Genomic DNA, 18,464 nt, shown 5'->3' on the forward strand with positions numbered 1-18,464 from the left:
GTTGAATAGGTTCGGCAGGGATGTAAGCGGCTGAGAGATTGTTAACAAGACGTCATCCGCGAAAAGCGCTATCTTGTGCGTCTGAGATCCTACTTCAACTCCTCGAATGTCGGGATTATTTCTTATTTGAGCTGCTAGGGGTTCTATGCACATTGCGAAAAGTTGGGGGGATAATGGGCACCCCTGTCTCGTGCCGCTTCTAATTTTGAAAAGTTCCGCCGGGAATCCCTGGTGGACTACTTTTGCTGTCGGCCCTTGGTATAGTGACAGGATGGCATTGATCACCCGAGCCCCCAGCCCAAACTCTCCAAGCGTGGCCCTCAGGTATGGCCAGTCAATCCTGTCGAAAGCTTTTTCGGCATCCAGACTCAACATCATAACTGGGATCTTACGTGTATTGGCTATATCTATCAGATCAATGATCCGTCGGGTGTTATCTGAAGCTTGGTGACCCTTTATGAACCCGACTTGATCTGGATGTATGAGTCTGGGCAGGATATGACTTAATCTATTGGCCAGCAATTTAGCGTAGATTTTGATATCAGTGTTAATAAGCGAAATGGGCCTGTAGCTCGAACAATCTAATGGGTCTTTCGCAGGCTTATATATTACTGAGATAGACGCTTGGAGCATCTGTTCCGGGAACTCCGCTCCCTCGAGCACTGCATTGAACATTCTAAGGAGATGGGGCCCCAGAATCTCAATTTACTTTTTATAATAAAGATTAGAGAACCCGTCGGGTCCTGGTGCTTTCGAGGGTTTGAGGTTCTGAATAACCTGGGTAAGTTCCTCTATAGTGAAATCTGCCCCTAAATCTTCCCTCTCCGAACCAGTCAGTCTTGGTAGGTGTGAGCCCTTCAGGAAGTCCCTCATGACTCTTTTGGTCTTACCATTATGTGCCACTTTTTCTCCATTATAAAGATCCTCATAAAAGCTCCTGAATTCCTCCACTATAAGTTTTGGGTTAGCTGTTTTGGCCCCCGATTTTAGCCGAAGCTCCCGAATACTAAAATTTGGCTGTCGTTTCCTCTATTTGTTAGCCAGTAAGGTATCTGGTTTGTTTGACTTATCATAGAATAGCCTCTTGGACCAACTCAATGTGGTGTCTGCCTGGGAGGTCAGTACTAAGTTGAGCTCGATTCTAGTATCTTGTATTTCTTTAAGTATGGCCGGACCTTGATCACACTTATTCTTAAGAAGCAGGTCTCTTAACTTTATTTGTAGGGATGTGATTTTCGCATTTCTCTCTTTTTTTCGTTTAGCTGCTAGTTTAATAAGGGTCCCTCTCAGGGTTGCTTTGTGTGCTTCCCACAGAACTAAATGAGACTGCACACTACCTGTGTTAGTGTGGAAGAATTGATCTATTTCCTCGCTAATTATCTGATCTGTCCGTGAAACTTTCAATAAAGCCTCATTCAGTTTCCAATTTGCTCCTGGCCTGTCTAGGAATTTTTGAGTGCAGCGTAGCTCTATGGGTGCATGATCCGACCATGAAATATCATGGATCCCTGAATGGGGGATCTGCGGGACCAGTCTGCCGGAGACAAGGAAGTAATCGATTCTGCTATAGGAGGTATGGGGATGAGAGAAGAAAGTGTAGTCTCTTTCTAGTGGGTGCATCTCCCTCCAAATGTCTACAAGATGACTCTCTCTGATTCCCTTCTGTAAAGCCTCCATATATTTTATCTTGTTAGACTTGTAGTGTCCCGACCTGTCCATTCCCGGGTTGATCGCCACATTGAGATCTCCCGCCACGATTATATCTCCTTTGGCAACGGATCTCAAAGTATCGAAGAACATCCAAATGAAGGAGGGGTCCTGCTCGCACGGAGCATAAATCGTAGCTAATGTTATAGGCTGAGCTTGGATTGTGCCCACTATAATTAAAAACCTACCATCTTTGTCCCTCTTAACTTTCTCCTCTATAAAGGGGATATTGTTATGCAGCAGGATCGCCACTCCTCTTTTTTTTTCCGTCCTTGCTGAGGAAAGATAGAACCGTTTAAAGCTCTTATCCCAATATTTAGGGGCACTTTTGCTGCTGAAGTGCGTCTCCTGAAGAAATACTATATCCGCCTGCTTGCGTTTGTAATCTGCTATCGCTATGCGGCGTTTGCCTGGACTGTTTAAACCTTTGGTATTATGTGAGATCATGATCAGAGACATTGTGCATCAGGGTGGTGTTTACCGCTGCAAGTGCTAATTCTTGTGTAGGCCTCCCGGGCCCCCGAGCCTAGTGGCTCCCATACGTCTGCTAGGTTCTGAGCCCGCACCTCATAGGGAGGGGGTGGAGGGGAAAGGAAGGAAAGGAAAGGCAGGGACAAAACAACTGAGTGGCCGATGCTGATTCTGGTCAGCAACGGTCCCTTGGCCCTCGAGCTAATCTCACGCCCTGGAGTGCCCAAAAGGGGCTTCCCTATCCCCAACCATCGTCTGTGGCTGGGTGCCCGAGGGACTTGTCTGTGCATGATGGTAAAGCCCATTCCTGCACAGTTCGAGTCACAGGCAGTCGGCCCAGGTGGTCCCGATCCCGGCACATTTTATTACAATCATCAAAACATATTTTAACTTTTAGGTAACAAGTGTACCTATTCAAAACAATATAGGTATAAGACTGAATCTAGTAACAGTGTAACTGAGTAAACTTTTGTTATTGTCCCCAGCCAGCTGTGTGTCTGTCCCCGAATTATGGAGTGAAAGATTCTGTATTGCGGCGGAGTTCATTTTGTGTGACCCCTCCTCCCTCGCTGCATTAGACCAACTCATGGGGGGGGACGTTTCCTCAAAGTCAGTGATACCTCACTTAACGTTAACCAGTAATCTAATTTGTATGTAGACTCTGGCCCTCATTCCAGTCCTCTTTCTGAGATCTTGCAGCCATAACCTTCCCACCCCCCTCCCTCCCTTCCCTCCCACCACATGCTACCGGACTCTTTTGTGCTGTTTTGGAGGTTCCGCTTATGCTGGACCCGCTGTGCTTTTGTTCACTGGTCGCGGAGCAGCTGTGAGTCGTGGTGGGAGCCCTCATGACGGCCACCCCTCATATCCGTACAGCCCCCCGCTCCCTTCTCGACATTCTGGTAGGTCTCGGCTGTAGGGATTGGAGAGACATGTTAATGATAATGTACTACACCAGGATGGGGGTAAACCTCCTATCTAATCCTCTCATCTGGCTTGTTCTATTAGCCCTCCTGGCCTCTGGGCTAGGTTAACCCCTCCTTTGTTCTCCTAACCTAACTTATGGTACCCCCTACTTACTCGTTTTATGCTTCTGCTTGGGGCCTTCTTTCTTCTCACCCTCTTTCTCTCCACCCCAGATTCCCCCTCTCCTCATCCGAACCTGATCTCATCTTACTCCCCCCCTTCTCTCCCCCCCCCTAGCCTTTATTCCGCTCTTACCCTCTTCCTCCTTCTCTCTCCTCTATTCTCCTTGTTCCCCCACCTCACCGGATCATCCCCTCCTCGGTCCCCTGTCCTCCCTTACTCTCTTCCTCCTCTCTTCCTCTTTGTCATCTATCTCCCTCCCTCTAGAGGCTTATCCCTCCCCCGGGTCGCTTCCTATCTCCTCTAAGTCATCTCTCCCTGTCCCCTCCCGCTGGTGATGGCAACTTATAGTATGCTGCTGTTGGTCTTGCAGCTCGTCGTCCATGTTTGATCCGTCTCCGTCCCCTTCCGGCCTCTGGCATCCTGCCCCGCTCTGCTTCCGTCTCCAGATGACGTCACCTCTCTCGGCTCCCTGCTCCTCTCCTCTCTCACGACACCAGAGGGATCCAGTCGCCATTCTGTCTCCCAGGATCTTCTTTACCGCTATGCCGCCTTCCGCCTCCAGGGGTCTCGCTCATCGCAGATTTCCATAGACTGTGTAAGATGGCCGCTGTTTCATTTCCCGTCACCAGGAGGTCGCTGTCTCGTCTATCTTCCCCACATAGCAGCAAAATGGCCGCACCATGCTCTTCCCGCCACCAGAGGGAAACAGATCTCTAAATAACTCCATCAGCAGTGCTGTGAGCCGGGGAAGGCTCCTTTAATTCCTGGCTTGGGAACTGATAACTACGGGGAAACTTTCAATCCTTGCGCTTACTTCCTGCAGGCTCCACACGCTGCCAGTCAGCCTCCGGTGCAGGAGCTTCCACGTGGCCCGGTGTTCAGGACTCATGGATGAAGTCGGTAAGCCCAGTTTTTTTAAAAACTCTGCGCCCCCCTCCAGGTGCTTTAAGGTGAAAGCCACTCCATTCTTTATCACCATTAGCCCAAAAGGGAAAAGCCAACGGTAACGGATCCCATTGTCCCAGAGGGTACTGGTGATGGCTGAGAGGGCTCTCCGTTTTATTAGGGTTTGTGGGGCCAGATCTTGATAGACTTGCAGACGTACCCCTTCAAATTCCAGGGTCTTGGCGGTTCTTGCGATTTGACACACACTCTCCTTTATTTTAAAATAGTGGAGCCGAATTATTATATCCCTTGGGGGGTCTCCTTGTTGTGGTCTAGACCGCAGGGCCCTATGGCATCTGTCAAACTGCAGTTCTGCTTCACTTTTGTCGGGCAGTATGTGCTGGAGCCAGTTTGATGTGAATTCTTCAGGGTCTGACACTGACTCAGGGACCCCTCTAAGGCGGATGTTATTACGCCTGTCCCTGTTTTCAGAGTCCTCTTGTCGGTCTTGCAGGTCAGATATCATTTTGTGCATTTGGGCCATAGATTTGTCATTCTTTTGTAAGGAGTTAGAGTGTACGTCCATTTTATTTTCCAGTGTGTTTGTCCGTTCCCCTATACTGTCTACGTCTTTTCTGAGCTTCCAAAGCTCCTTTTGGAAGAAGGTTTTCATCTCAGAGCAGAAAGCCTTCATGTCTGTCCTCGTGACCCAGTCTTGGTCCCCGTCCCCGCTCTACTTGCCGGTCTGCTCGCAGATCTGTCACTCTCAGAATCTGAGCCCGCCATCGGCCCTCTGTCTTCCCCTCCACTTGCGGGGGCTGGATCACCTTTTTGAAAATAATCTGTCACTAACGAAGTTCTTTTTCGTGTGACTGCTTTTTTGGGCATCCTTGGGGGTTCCGATCGCTAGATCACTGCTTTTCACTGTTTATTTCAGATTTTTATTGTTATTAATTAGCTATATTAGTGCCAGCCGGGACGGAGCCTCTCAATTAGGCATCCATACACCTAGCCGCTGCGCATGCGCCTCCAGCAAAATTTATTTTAAATGAAAATAAATCCCATTTTGTACTCTTAGATTCCTTACTTGTTTGTTTATTGTGAGAACAGCATGGTGAAGAAGTAACAGCAAATAAGCTCTATCTCAAGCTTGGTCACTGCATGCCAACTGCTCCAGATCACCTAGTACTGCAATCACAGTACTCTTATCAAAGTTTTTTCCCCACCAATGTGTCTCCCAAGAAGGTAACAGTGGGCCAAGTCAAACATAATTTTCCTCTGCTGTTGTGGAACTAGCAACGGTTTCACTTCCTGGTCCGGATCAGTGAGCACATTATATAGGAGATTATTCCTTAGAATGTTGTAGGCTGGGAAAACAAAAGGGAGTCTGCAAAATGTGCAGAGCTACAGTACACCAAATAGCTATGGTAATGTAGCTAGGGGACAGACATAGAACAGGAGGGGCAAAAACTTTAAAGGGCATAATTAGACAAACTAAATCTAACTGCAAGAAACTGCAGTGGTAAATGCAAGAGCAATAGTAGCAGGGGACAAATCTCCATCTTCCCCCTTCCGCTATCACTTAATTACTCCCCTCTCCCTCATCCCCCCTCCATCCACATACAAATTACAATACCACCCCCAAAATAAAATATCCTCCAAAATACAATGCCTTCCAAAATACAATACCCCCCCCCCATATCCATCTATCTAAGAGTGACTGATAGCTTGGGTTTGTCAATCTAACAGCATGTATAGAACCCTTGGCAGTAACATGGAAACCCACAAATACAGGAGACAGAAATATATCAAAACTGGTATTATTTTGTGTTGCATTAAATTCTAAGATTGGGAAAACAAAATGGAAATGAAAAGAAACAAAAAGTCTGTAAAATGTGCAGAGCTACACCAAAAAACTATGGTAGCTAAGGGACAGACAAAAAGCAGGAGGGGCAAAAAGTGCAAAAAGAATAACTAGACAAACTAAAGTTAACTTCAAGAAACTGCTGTGGTAAAATGCAAGAGCAATAGTAGCAGGGGACAAATGAAATATGGGACAGTAAATGCAAAGGGAATACTAGACAAAAACAAGACGGTACCTGAAAAACTCAGAAACTAGAAGCCAGATGAAAGGGAACAGGAGAAGATGCAGTGCTAAGGAACAAAGGAAACCGTGACTGCTGACCTGCAAGACAGAAACTTGAACAAGCAAAGAAAATAACAGACCAGGTGGGGTTTATACCCAAAGTAAGATGGCAACTCTCCTCATAGACTATTCTTGTTCTAACTAGCCCATTGTCTGAACCTAGCTCCTCTGTGTGCCCCTATAGGTCTGTGGGGAGTACTATGGGCCGGAATGATGACAGCGCCTGATCCTTTTATCTTCCCTTCCACAAAGGTATTACATTCACTTCTACTATATTGAAAGAGAGGTATCCCAGCTTAGCTATGATCAAAATAATCACTAGAATATCCTGTGACTTTGCATTTGTAGGGAATTAACTAACACGCAGTCTCTGGTTCATCCTCTTCCTGGACTTCTCCTGCCTCTAACTTACCAGAAGGCCCACTCTTTGGTTGATCGGATTACTAGGTCCTATCATCTGCTAATACCTCTTGTTGTAGTTAATATATTTGTTCCCCAATGTCTTACTTACCCTTTGTCTCCTTGTCATATGGGACTTCCCTGTTTTGTCAAAAAATTGTCCTTGATCCCAACTAGATCTTCCCCTACTGGGGTACTGATAAGGGAGGGACTGGGGCGCTGCCTAAATAAATTAGAAGGATAATGATACCTTCAAATGACGGAATAATATCAAACCAAAGAAAATAAAAATAAAAACGAAAGATACTGGCCCCAAGTCTTTGCTGCAGCTCAACCGAAAAAAGGAGCTTCCCAGGATCCTCACACAGTGTAGATGAACAAAATACGGTGAAGGCAAATTACTAGGGTACTGACTTCCCCCCCCCACCTCTCGTAGAAAGGGTTCACATTTAGGCAGCCGTAACCTAACATTGCAGATTATCATAACCTTGAAAAAACCCTTGGAGTTATCCATCTCTGATTCCCATGTTCCCCTGTAGTTACCTGAGTAGGGGGCTTGTATGACAAAGTACCATGCATGTAATATTCTACACCCCCAAATCTTCTTCACCTCAGCTGGTAAAACAATCACTCCTCGCCCCCAGCCACGCAAGAATTGACCCCAAGTAGTCAAAGCAGAACCCCATCCCACACTGCTGCCACGCCAGAGGCCGCAACAGCACCATGCATGGGTACTAGCAAGAGAGCACCTCCATGGACAGCAGAAGGACCCCTTTCATGGTTCTCCAGAGCTGACAGGACACCCCTTAGTAAAGCTGAAAGTCTCGGCTCCCGGCAGGGACCCACTCCCACTGAGCTCACCCAATGCCCACGATACCAGCCCATCAACATCCCATCTAGTAACCACTATAATTTGCTGTGAGGCCCAATCTTGGGTGACCATTCTCCCCAATTTTCCACCTAACAAGGCCAATTGCCCCACCCACTGGGTTAACCCACCCAACAGGAGCACCTCACCACCCAAGGGGCTGCCAAGAGGAACACTCCATCTCCCTTCCCCATGGGGGCCACTTGCTAAGAAGATGGGAGCCAGTGGGCCTGAGTTCCAGGACCCTCCTCTTACCCCCAGCCGGTCTTACCGAAGGCTTGCTCCACCTGCAGCTATGACCTGCCGACACTGCAGGCTCTGTTTCCAAATTCAGGGTCTCTAGGGATAAACCGAACTTGGAAACAAAAGTAATAATTCTTAAAGATGAAATATAATTATTTTCATTCTTTTATAGTTTTCCTAAAATCACCCACTTCAAAGCCTCTGGAAATCAGGACAATCTGCATAAACTGCTCTCTACTGTTGTGGCCAAGGTGTCTGAATCTTTCCCTTTCACTTGTACACAAGATGATGTTGCATAATTTATTACACAACTGAATCTGAATGGAAATACTGGATCTGTGGTTGATCAAAGTCCCATCTTCTAAAGTGACTATAAACCAAACACCTTCTCAATAAGAACAGTTGGCATCCCGCCAGTAACACACTCCTAGAAAGAAAGGATATGCAAATTCACCCAGGGTAAATAAATAGTTAAACATTGGATTGTTGCAGCTAATGATACAGCCTAAATGTGAGCAGGGCAGGAAGTAAACTCAAACAGTTGTACAGTATACTTAAAACCAACACCGTAGAACATTTTCAGAGTTTTCCAATCTTATTCTGCTTCTGGCTGAGAATAAACCTGCCTTTAACCCCACTACGCTACAGGTTCTCCTCTCCAGGGACCTAGCATGCCTGAGTGCATGCTGCTCTGGCTCCCCGACACATGGTAACTGGGAGGGCATAGATTTCACTCCACTTCACTCTGCTTCCGCCTCCAACCAATAGCTCCACTCAGAAACCCTGAGCAGCTTCTGCACCAACCTACCATGGACCGGGCCTCTACATGGAGCTGGAGGAAGAGCAATTTCTTTGCGGGAGAGGTGCGGAATGCCTGCTCCCACCCCATAGCCCAAAATTAGAATCTTCCTTCTTGTCGGGCCCCAGTCGCGTCACTACCCTCCCAGAAGCCCTATCGAATTCAGCTAAATGGGGGAAGGACAGGGAGCCTCACCCTATCGAACATGGCACTCCTTCACTTAAGTCTCAGGGCTACATGAGTACTTTTTGTATGTGTGTATGTGTATGTGTGTGTGTGGGGGGGGGGGGGGGGGTAAACCAATCTCTACATCAGAAACCTAATCAGACAGGCCAGGCTAAACTATGTTAGATCTTGGAAATGGAGGCCTCTTGTAAGGATTCTGCTCGATCAGTGCCGGGTTTTGCTGCCAGTTTGGGTTTTCCAACTCACCTGCCCTTTCTGCTCATTGTGGCCATTTTGGGTACTGGCAGCCTGCTATATAAGGCTGCAGCACAAGAGAACAGGAAACAGAGGGCGGTGCACAGCCGATGAAAACTCCCCCAGGCAAGGTAAGTGCAGTAACACTACTATTTATTGGCACATAAGGGTTAAAAAAACACTCTACAGCATTTTGCACGGGAGGCGCTTTATCAAAGAGACTATATAGTCTATATATTAATATATAGTCTCTTTGATAAAGCGCCTCCCGCGCAAAACGCTTTAGAGTGTTTTTTTAACCCTTATGTGCCAATAAATAGTAGTTTTACTGCACTTACCTTGCCTTGGGGAGTTTTCGTCGGCTGTGCACCGCCCTCCGTTTCCTGTTCTCTCTGTGCTGCTGCTGCTGCTGCTGCTGCTGCTTGGATTGGAGCACGCTGTGCAGTTCACGCCACTCTGCCTACAAGGAAGACAGTGAGTAATGTTACAAAGTGCATGTTTACTCACTTACTCAGATTGTTATACTTCAATCAAGTTAATGTGACTTTTTCAACTCACTGCATATATATTCCTACAATTGTTGGGCAAGAGGAACTGCTGCTTTATTTACCCAGTTACTGCTATACATTTCTTATGGACATTTACATGTGCTGAAGGTTTAGATGCACTGTTTGGGTTTTCTGCATAGTTTACCCTGGAAATCATCTTATATAAGGCTGCAGTTCCTAGTGGGAGTCGCCTAGCAAAGTTGCTACATTTGCAGCTGTCGTTGGTCTTTGCTGTCACACTTTACCCTTCTGTCTGTTTTGATTCCCCTGTTGCTGACCCCGGACCGTGACCCCGACCTCGCTGTTCTCTGCCAGGCCTGACCTCTGCCTGTCTCCTTTGCAACACTGCCACCAGCCCTGACCCCTGCCTGCTTACCGACTTCGGATACTCTTACAGGACTCTGTCCCTGGGCTCTAGTGGGTTTATTTGCATCGCTACCTCAGCCCAGTGGGTCTGCTTCCTGATTTGAGACGAGCACCGTCACACTTGTATTGTCCATTGTAACCAAGAGTTTACAAAATTATTTTTTCCAAAGTTGAAGAATTTGTACCTGGTTTATTTGTTAGTATTAATAAAAAGCATATACCACCCTCTTTTTCCACATTTTTCTTTTTAGTAGCTGCTGATGGAGGGGGTTAAAGCTTGTAAAAACCCTAATCATTACTGTATTCAACTTGAAAGATTTTCTTTACTAATTTCTCTCCTTTTCCTAAAGAGTCTTTTTTATTAGTGTGTGTATATATATACACCTCCCCCAACACATCTTTATAAAAGATGGGGAGAGATATCTGTGCACAAAAAGTTACATACTCATATACCTGGAATATATGCCAAGTCATTTGACTATGCTTTGCATATCCAAACTAGCATATATCCAGGTATCTCAGGTGTGTCCCTTTTTGTGCAAAGGTATCTCTCCATATATTGTATAAAGATGTGATTCATATGATACAGTTATAATGCTCTCCTTTTGCCTTTAAACATAAACCCTATAGTATTTTCTGCCATGGCACCATCAACCATATGAGAAGTGTCTCTTTTAATCTTATCCTATTTCGACATTGTTGCTCTCAGCCATACTATACAATTTGTCCAAAAGCAAGGATTTCTGTAAATGAGTTTATCCATGCATAGGACAGCATCTATACCAGCATGAAAGGAGCGATTTATGAGACTCTTAATGGAGCTTTACCCAAGTATGCCTGCCTTCTACGTCACCCCCAATCCTCCATTTTCATTTTGCTGTGATGGGTGGATACTTATCCTTTGACATAATTAAAAAAATGCAGGCAGCCATAGAGTTTAATGGGAAAATTAGATTTAAAAAAAAAAAGTAGAACGAGATACTGTACATTCTGAATTGTACCGTACCGAAGATAGGAGAAAATAATGTCGTTTTAAATTATCTGAAATATAGCAGAGTTTCTTATTATTTTCAGAGAACAAAAACTCTTGCACTGTATTTTTATATTGATAAGCATTTATACGGTATGAGTGACGTATTTCATCAGATATTTAGTGTATGAACCAGCCAGCTATCTCTTTATTGACTACTACAGGCATTTTTGACCAATGCCTACACCTAGAAAGTTCTCATTATTACCAAGGCCCTCTACTCCTCCCTATCTCATAAATTTGATTTCTCGCTATGTACTGGTTTGTCTTCTGTGTTCTGATCATGTCTCCTTTGTACACATTCCATCCCTACTGCTCTGTAGTCTTTCCCTCACTGCCCCATACTAGAGAAAGTCCCTCACATTTAGTATATGGCAAGTACCTTTCTCCCTACCTTCAAGTTAAACTTCTGAATGAAGCATTTCAGTAGCCTGGACTCATGACAACTGCCCCCCCGCCCACACATACGTACCAATAATCGTGGTCCAGTATTGCCATCTACTGCACTTACAGTACTCCTTCACCTGCTGTCTGTGTAAGTGTCCTGACATACCACTTAGATTGAAGGTTCTCCGGGACATAGATTTCCTTTCCTATTGTCTGGTTTTATGGTTGTGGCACTGATCTATATATATATATAAAAGGCTCAGGATGTCTGCAGCTCATTGTGATATCACCAGTATGATTTCATGTGCCATATACACAGATGCCTACCAGATACAACACCCAGTGACTGACTTGACACACAGACAAACACTCTGAAATCTATCTATCTATCTATCTATCTATCTATCTATCTATCTATCTATCTATCTATCTATCTATCGTAGCCCATGTACCCCCATCCAATCTCATATCGGGTACCCTAGGGTGTCTCAAGGTCTGGCTACATGTCTGAGTTTGGTGCATACCTGCTGGGAACAGGAGGGCCTGGGTCTCCCGCGATGACATGGGGGACAACAGGACAGGTTTCTGGGGTGGATGCCTTCATTCTCCTTCTAATGGTGCAGCGCCTCCATCTGTAGTAGGCCCCAGGGATACGGGGTGGAATCCCTACTGCAGAATCCCTTCCCAGGGATGAGAGATTCCAGTCTCCATGCAAGGTCTCTTTCAATTAGCAGCAGCTCTTTATTGGTGTCACGGTAGCTAGTGATAGGTTATAATACACACCAAAATAATTGGGTTGAATTGAACATGACTTTGATATAATAAATATAGTTTATTCCTTAAAGAAGGTGAACACACAAGATATACAAATAACACACAAGAATTAGCACTTACTTAAGTGTTGAACAATGAAGCCATCAGGATACAGGATTGGCACTTCATTTAGCACTACAGGTTCAGATGAACACATCACGAAAAGACACGAAGACACTGAGTATAGAGCTTACACTCGTTTATATGGAGTTCCACTCCTATACTCTGGCATTGGGTTCAAGTCATTGGAGAACAATTATCTGCACCCAATCCCTCCTTGCCACCTCACCTGAGGGGCACTGTAATACCTGCCCACTGGGTGGATATTATTCTAATCAGGGGCTTATTTCCCTAGCCCCCCTCCCTCAAGCCTGGCATCTGAATGTCTGCTTTGGTCAGGAAACCCTTTGACGAAGTTGAGACTTTAGGGGGTCTGACATAACAGCATTAGGATGAAGCCATTTTGTTTGAATATTTCAATCCGCCATCTTGTCTTGTCTCTGTGTTTCATTTCTGTGTTTCATTTCTGTATGAACAAACGTGTGAAGCAGAGAATGGAATATTTTCGCTCTTAGCTGACTTTATTGATCTTTCCTCATCCAATCAGGTTCCAAATTGAAAGTGTAAGCAGGCCAGATATTATGAGAAAGCCTCGTTAGTAGTCTAAGATAAACTGTTTCTCACACAATGTGCCAAGAGGCAGAACTGACATCACATTTAACCCCATAATGATTTTTAGCTTAGATACAGTTATTCAGTATTATTATGTATTACAAAATGACATCAGCTTTAGTATTGTTATGTATTACAAAATGAGGTAATATTTAGTGACGTGCAAGCCCCCCCCATAAAGGGGTGGAGCTTTAGGTTTTAGGGTATAAATATATGGCATACCGTGTTATTGTTAGAGAGCTTTTTTTCAAAAGCTGTCTCCGTTGTGCACTTGACTTGAATAAATTCACGTGTTATTCTGTTTCAAAATAACCTCAGACTGTGTTTTTTATTTACGCTTTTCTCAGATGGTGCATTCCGAATAGGGACTCAATATCATCGGAATCGAGCACCCGGATGAATCACTCCTCCATCACTCAAACCTGAGCGCTCACATATGAATCAAGGTAAGGCTACCTGTATTTTTTAGACAAACAGCCTGATTAAATTGTTTTTGAGTGGTGCGTGGAGCTGATTTTTGAATGGTGTCTTATCTGATGTGACGAGTAAGAATCCCTAGCAGTTTCACAATAATGTATTATTCTCTGTTCCTGTATTCATTATAAAGTGTAAGAGTTGTTAGGGGCTATGGTAAGAGTCCGGTTAAAAGTTTTGGTGTTTTGGTGATGAAGGTGAGTGTTTGTATGCTTAAAGGGATTGTTTTCAGACCGTCCGGGGTTGTGATAAATATTTTTGTTGTCTGAGCAGGACGGGTCCCTGATTGTACATTTGCTCTGTTTTGTCATTAACATACCAAGTTATTTCATGGATATCTGGTTAGAATGTCTTATCTGAATCCATGTTATAAAAGTATAAGGTTTATCAGGACTGGGTTGGACCCGCTGAAGTGATTCAAGTTGGTATAGTTATGGTGAGAAAATGTGAATGGGGAACAGTCTCGTGACAGGTCCTTATTTGCATATTTACACTATTCAGAACAATAACATGCCAAAAGAGTTGTACGTAATCAGCTTGCGCTGATTATTGTAACGCTAAATTGTACAGGTCAATTAACAGTTGATTGCTGTAGCCGAAGTATTGTACATTGTCAATTAACATTGATTATTGTAGGCGAAGAAGTATTGTACAGGTCAATTACATTTGATTTCTGTAGCCGAAGAAGTATTGTACAGGTCAATTAAATTTGATTTCTGTAACAGGGGAATAATGGGAAACCAAAAATTCTCAAAGGATTGTGTGTCTGCAGACGAAAATAATAAGAATGAATACAGAGAACGAAAAGAGACAATATAAATATATTTTGTTGGCCAGAGAATGGCACTGTTTGTACTATTATCAACAAATTGCGCAGATGTTTAAATAAAAGAGGGGTATTTTTCTGTGGGATTGATAAGCTCAGGGAGCGCCGTCTCGTGTGTTTTTGAATCCCACAGGGAAACATACCTTACATTAATATGGGTCAAAAGAATTCTGTTGAGGGACAGGAGGGTCCCGTTGCATTTATTTTTACCATTGCCAGGACAGAAGTTAATATAATAACAAGTTAAAAAGAAAGTGAATAGGAAAGAAATAGCAAGTGAATTTGCCGATAGATAATCAAGGCATATGATGGTGTTGAGGAAGTAGGTATTGAGGGTTATTTTTATGAAAGGTTTATATGCAGAAATTGGGATACAATTAGAGACTGTGTATATTGTTTCGAAGGGACAGAAAGTGTTTGGAAGGGACAGAAAGTGTTTTGAATTGGAAAAAAAGAAAAGGCAGGACATTTTGTAGTAATTGCAGTGCAGCCTTAAGAGAGAGAAGAGAAGAGAATGGAAAAGAATGGGAGTAGCCCTGTAACTGGTAACAATTTAAAAGGTTTGTTCGTACTGGCCACACGAATAGGTCTTTTAAACCAGAAAATATTATTTTTCCTTCTGTTCTAATGGCAACTAGAAAGAGAATCAGAATAACAGCAGCACAGACCGCGCCAAAACCCCCCTTTTTCTCCAAAGGAATGTGCAAAAGATACGAAAAGTTAACTCAAAAGCTCCGGAGCATAAAAAAAAAAAAATTAGTTTAAAAGCAGGTTATTTATGAGAAGTTGATTCGCTGTGTAGGAGAGAAGTTTGTGTCTATGTTCTTTGTGTGTCTGTATTGTGGTTTCTGTATTGTGTGTAAACCAGTAAAAACACGTCAATTGCATTTCTATAGGATTAGGATATGTTGCAAAGAGATTTTAAGCTCGCACGTATTGTTTAAATTATATATGGTGTGTTCATAAATTGATCTAACCTCAGTTTAGTTCATTGTCCCATTTTTATTTTTGAAGCCATATTTTTATTTTTGAGAGGCCATAAATTTTTTCGTTTTTATTGCTGTGGAGAGAACTCCATTTTTAACTTTGAGCTGAAGTTTCAATCCAGTAATTAATATTTAGAAGACTGAGAAACTGTTTTGTTATCTGCTCTGCACTCTCAAGGTCTTTTTTGGCGAAACGCCCGGGCTGGCAAATTGCCCAAGATAAACAAGCTCTGAAATTTTTCTCTCAGTGTCTTTAAAAAAATAACGCTGTCAGTGTGTTCGGCACTGTGTAAAGAGATTATATTACAAGAAATTTAGTGTGAAGTCCTATACAAAAGCATTTGATTATTATCTGAATATGTGATGTCTTTTATAACTTTTAACCATTTATTTTTTCCATAGGTATCCTATTTTATTATAAGCAGTAGTTACTGTTAAAATCACTGTATAATACAGTGTTTCCCAAAGTGTGCGCCCCGGCGCCCTGGTGCGCCGCGGCTTGGCTAGAGGGGCGCCGCGATCAGGGCCGCCAGCAGCGGGAAACAAGGGCTGCTAGTTAATTTTAAAAAAAAATAAAACCTCTGAAGCCGGCGCCGGGTCTCCCTGGCAGGGGAAGCGGAGGAGCGGTCACTGCTCCCATCCAATGGGGCTGCAGCCTGCCCGGTATTGCAGCTACAGAGCCACCAGACAGAGGCAGCACCAAGGTGTGTGTGTGTGTGTGTGTGTGTGTGTGTGTGTGTGTGTGTGTGTGTGTGTGTGTGTGTGTGTGTGTGTGTGTGTGTGTGTGTGTGTGTGTGTGTGTGTGTGTGTGTGTGTGTGTGTGTGTGTGTGTGTGTGTGAAAAACGGGCTGCTATGTGAAAAACGGGATGCTGTGAAAAACGGGCTGCTTTGTGAAAAATGGGCTGCAGGTGGGTGGGTGGTTATGAAAAACGGGCTGCTTTTGTGAAAAAAGGGCTGCAGGTGGGTGGGTGTGAAAAACGGGCTGCTTTTGTGAAAAACGGGCTGCAGGTGGGTGGGTGGCTGTGAAAAACGGGCTGTGTAAAAACGGGCTGCAGCTTTGTGAAAAACGGGCTGCAGGTGGGTGGGTGTGAAAAACGGGCTGCTGGGTGTGAAAAACGGGCTGCAGGTGGGTGGGTGGGTTTGTGGTTGTGAAAAACGGGCTGCTTCTGAAAAACAGGCTGCGGGTGGGTGTGAAAAACGGGCTGCTGTGAAAAACGGGCTGCAGGTTTTGTGAAAAACGGGCTGCAGGTTGGTGGGTGGTTGTGAAAAACGGACTGCAGGTTTTGTGAAAAATGGGCTGCAGGTCGGTGGGTAGGTGGGTGGATGTGAAAAACGGGCTGCAGGTGGGTGGGTGTGAAAAATGGGCTGCAGGTGGGTGGGTGGGTGTGAAAAATGGCTGCAGGTGGTTGGCTGCTTGGTTGTGAAAAATGGGCTGCAGGTGGGTGGGTGTGAAAAAAGGGCTGCAGGTGGGTGGGTGTGAAAAAAGGGCTGCAGGTGGGTGGGTGTGAAAAACGGGCTGCTATGTGAAAAACAAGATGCTGTGAAAAACGGGCTGCTTTGTGAAAAATGGGCTGCAGGTGGGTGGGTGGTTATGAAAAACGGGCTGCTTTTGTGAAAAACGGGCTGCAGGTGGGTGGGTGTGAAAATGGGCTGCTTTTGTGAAAAACGGGCTGCAGGTGGGTGGGTGGCTGTGAAAAACGGGCTGCAGGTGGGTGGGTGAAAAACGGGCTGCAGGTAGGTGGGTGGGTGTGTGGTTGTGAAAAACGGGCTGCTTCTGAAAAACAGGCTGCGGGTGGGTGTGAAAAACGGGCTGCTGTGAAAAACGGGCTGCAGGTTTTGTGAAAAACGGGCTGCAGGTTGGTGGGTGGTTGTGAAAAACGGGCTGCAGGTTTTGTGAAAAACGGGCTGCAAGTCGGTGGGTAGGTGGGTGGATGTGAAAAACGGGCTGCAGGTGGGTGGGTGGTTGTGAAAAATGGGCTGCAGGTGGGTGGGTGTGAAAAAAGGGCTGCAGGTGGGTGGGTGTGAAAACGGGCTGCAGGTGGGTGGGTGTGAAAAATGGGCTGCAGGTGGGTGGGTGTGAAAAACGGGCTGCAGGTGGGTGGGTGAAAAACGGGCTGCAGGTAGGTGGGTGGGTGTGTGGTTGTGAAAAACGGGCTGCTTCTGAAAAACAGGCTGCGGGTGGGTGTGAAAAACGGGCTGCTGTGAAAAACGGGCTGCAGGTTTTGTGAAAAACGGGCTGCAGGTTGGTGGGTGGTTGTGAAAAACGGGCTGCAGGTTTTGTGAAAAACGGGCTGCAAGTCGGTGGGTAGGTGGGTGGATGTGAAAAACGGGCTGCAGGTGGGTGGGTGGTTGTGAAAAATGGGCTGCAGGTGGGTGGGTGTGAAAAAAGGGCTGCAGGTGGGTGGGTGTGAAAACGGGCTGCAGGTGGGTGGGTGTGAAAAATGGGCTGCAGGTGGGTGGGTGTGAAAAACGGGCTGCAGGTGGGTGTGAATAACGGGCTGTTTGTGAAAAACGGGCTGCAGGTGGGTGGGTGGTTGTGAAAAACGGGCTGCAGGTGGGTGGGTATGAAAAACGGGCTGCAGGTGTGAAAAACGGGCTGCTGTGAAAAACGGGCTGCGGGTGGGTGGGTGTGAAAAACGGGCTGCTTTGTGAAAAACGGGCTGCTATGTGAAAAACGGGCTGCGGGTGGGTGGGTGTGAAAAATGGGCTGCGGGTGGGTGTGAAAAACGGGCTGCGGGTGGGTGGGTGTGAAAAACGGGCTGCGGGTGGGTGGGTGTGAAAAACGGGCTGCGGGTGGGTGGGTGTGAAAAACGGGCTGCAGGTGGGTGGGTGTCTCTGAGAGAGAGTGTCTGTCTGTGTCTGACAGAGAGAGAGTGAGGTCAGAGAGAGTGAGGTCAGAGAGAGAGAGAGAGAGAGAGAGGTCTGAGAGGGAGGGAGAGGTCTGAGAGAGAGAGAGGTCTGAGAGAGAGAGAGGTTTGAGAGATAGAGAGCAAGGTCTGAGAGAGAGAGGTCTGAGAGAGGTCTGAGAGAGAGAGTGAGGTCTGAGAGAGAGAGAGAGTGAGGTCTGAGAGAGAGAGAGTGAGGTCTGAGAGAGAGTGAGGTCTGAGAAAGAGAGAGAGAGGTCTGAGAGAGAGAGAGAGAGAGGTCTGAGAGAGAGAGGTCTGAGAGAGAGAGTGAGGTCTGAGAGAGAGTGAGGTCTGAGAGAGAGTGAGGTCTGAGAGAGAGAGAGAGAAAGAGAGTGAGGTCTGAGAGAGGTCTGAGAGAGAGGTCTGAGAGAGAGAGAGAGAGAGAGAGAGAGAGGTCTGAGAGAGAGAGAGAGAGAGAGAGAGAGAGG

General features: G+C 45.6%; 1 long non-coding RNA gene across 1 annotated transcript in view; it reads left to right on the forward strand.

Moving 5' to 3' along the window:
* Positions 1-4,089: 4,089 nt before the first annotated feature.
* Positions 4,090-18,464, forward strand: part of LOC142487038 (uncharacterized) — a 45,151-nt gene continuing 30,776 nt past the window's right edge. The window contains exons 1-2 of the long non-coding RNA XR_012799117.1: positions 4,090-4,167; positions 13,191-13,289. This is a non-coding gene — a long non-coding RNA (uncharacterized LOC142487038). The remainder of the gene's footprint in view (positions 4,168-13,190; positions 13,290-18,464) is intronic.

This window comes from Ascaphus truei, chromosome 2, assembly GCF_040206685.1.
Source record: "Ascaphus truei isolate aAscTru1 chromosome 2, aAscTru1.hap1, whole genome shotgun sequence".
NCBI classification, from domain to species: Eukaryota; Metazoa; Chordata; class Amphibia; order Anura; family Ascaphidae; genus Ascaphus; species Ascaphus truei.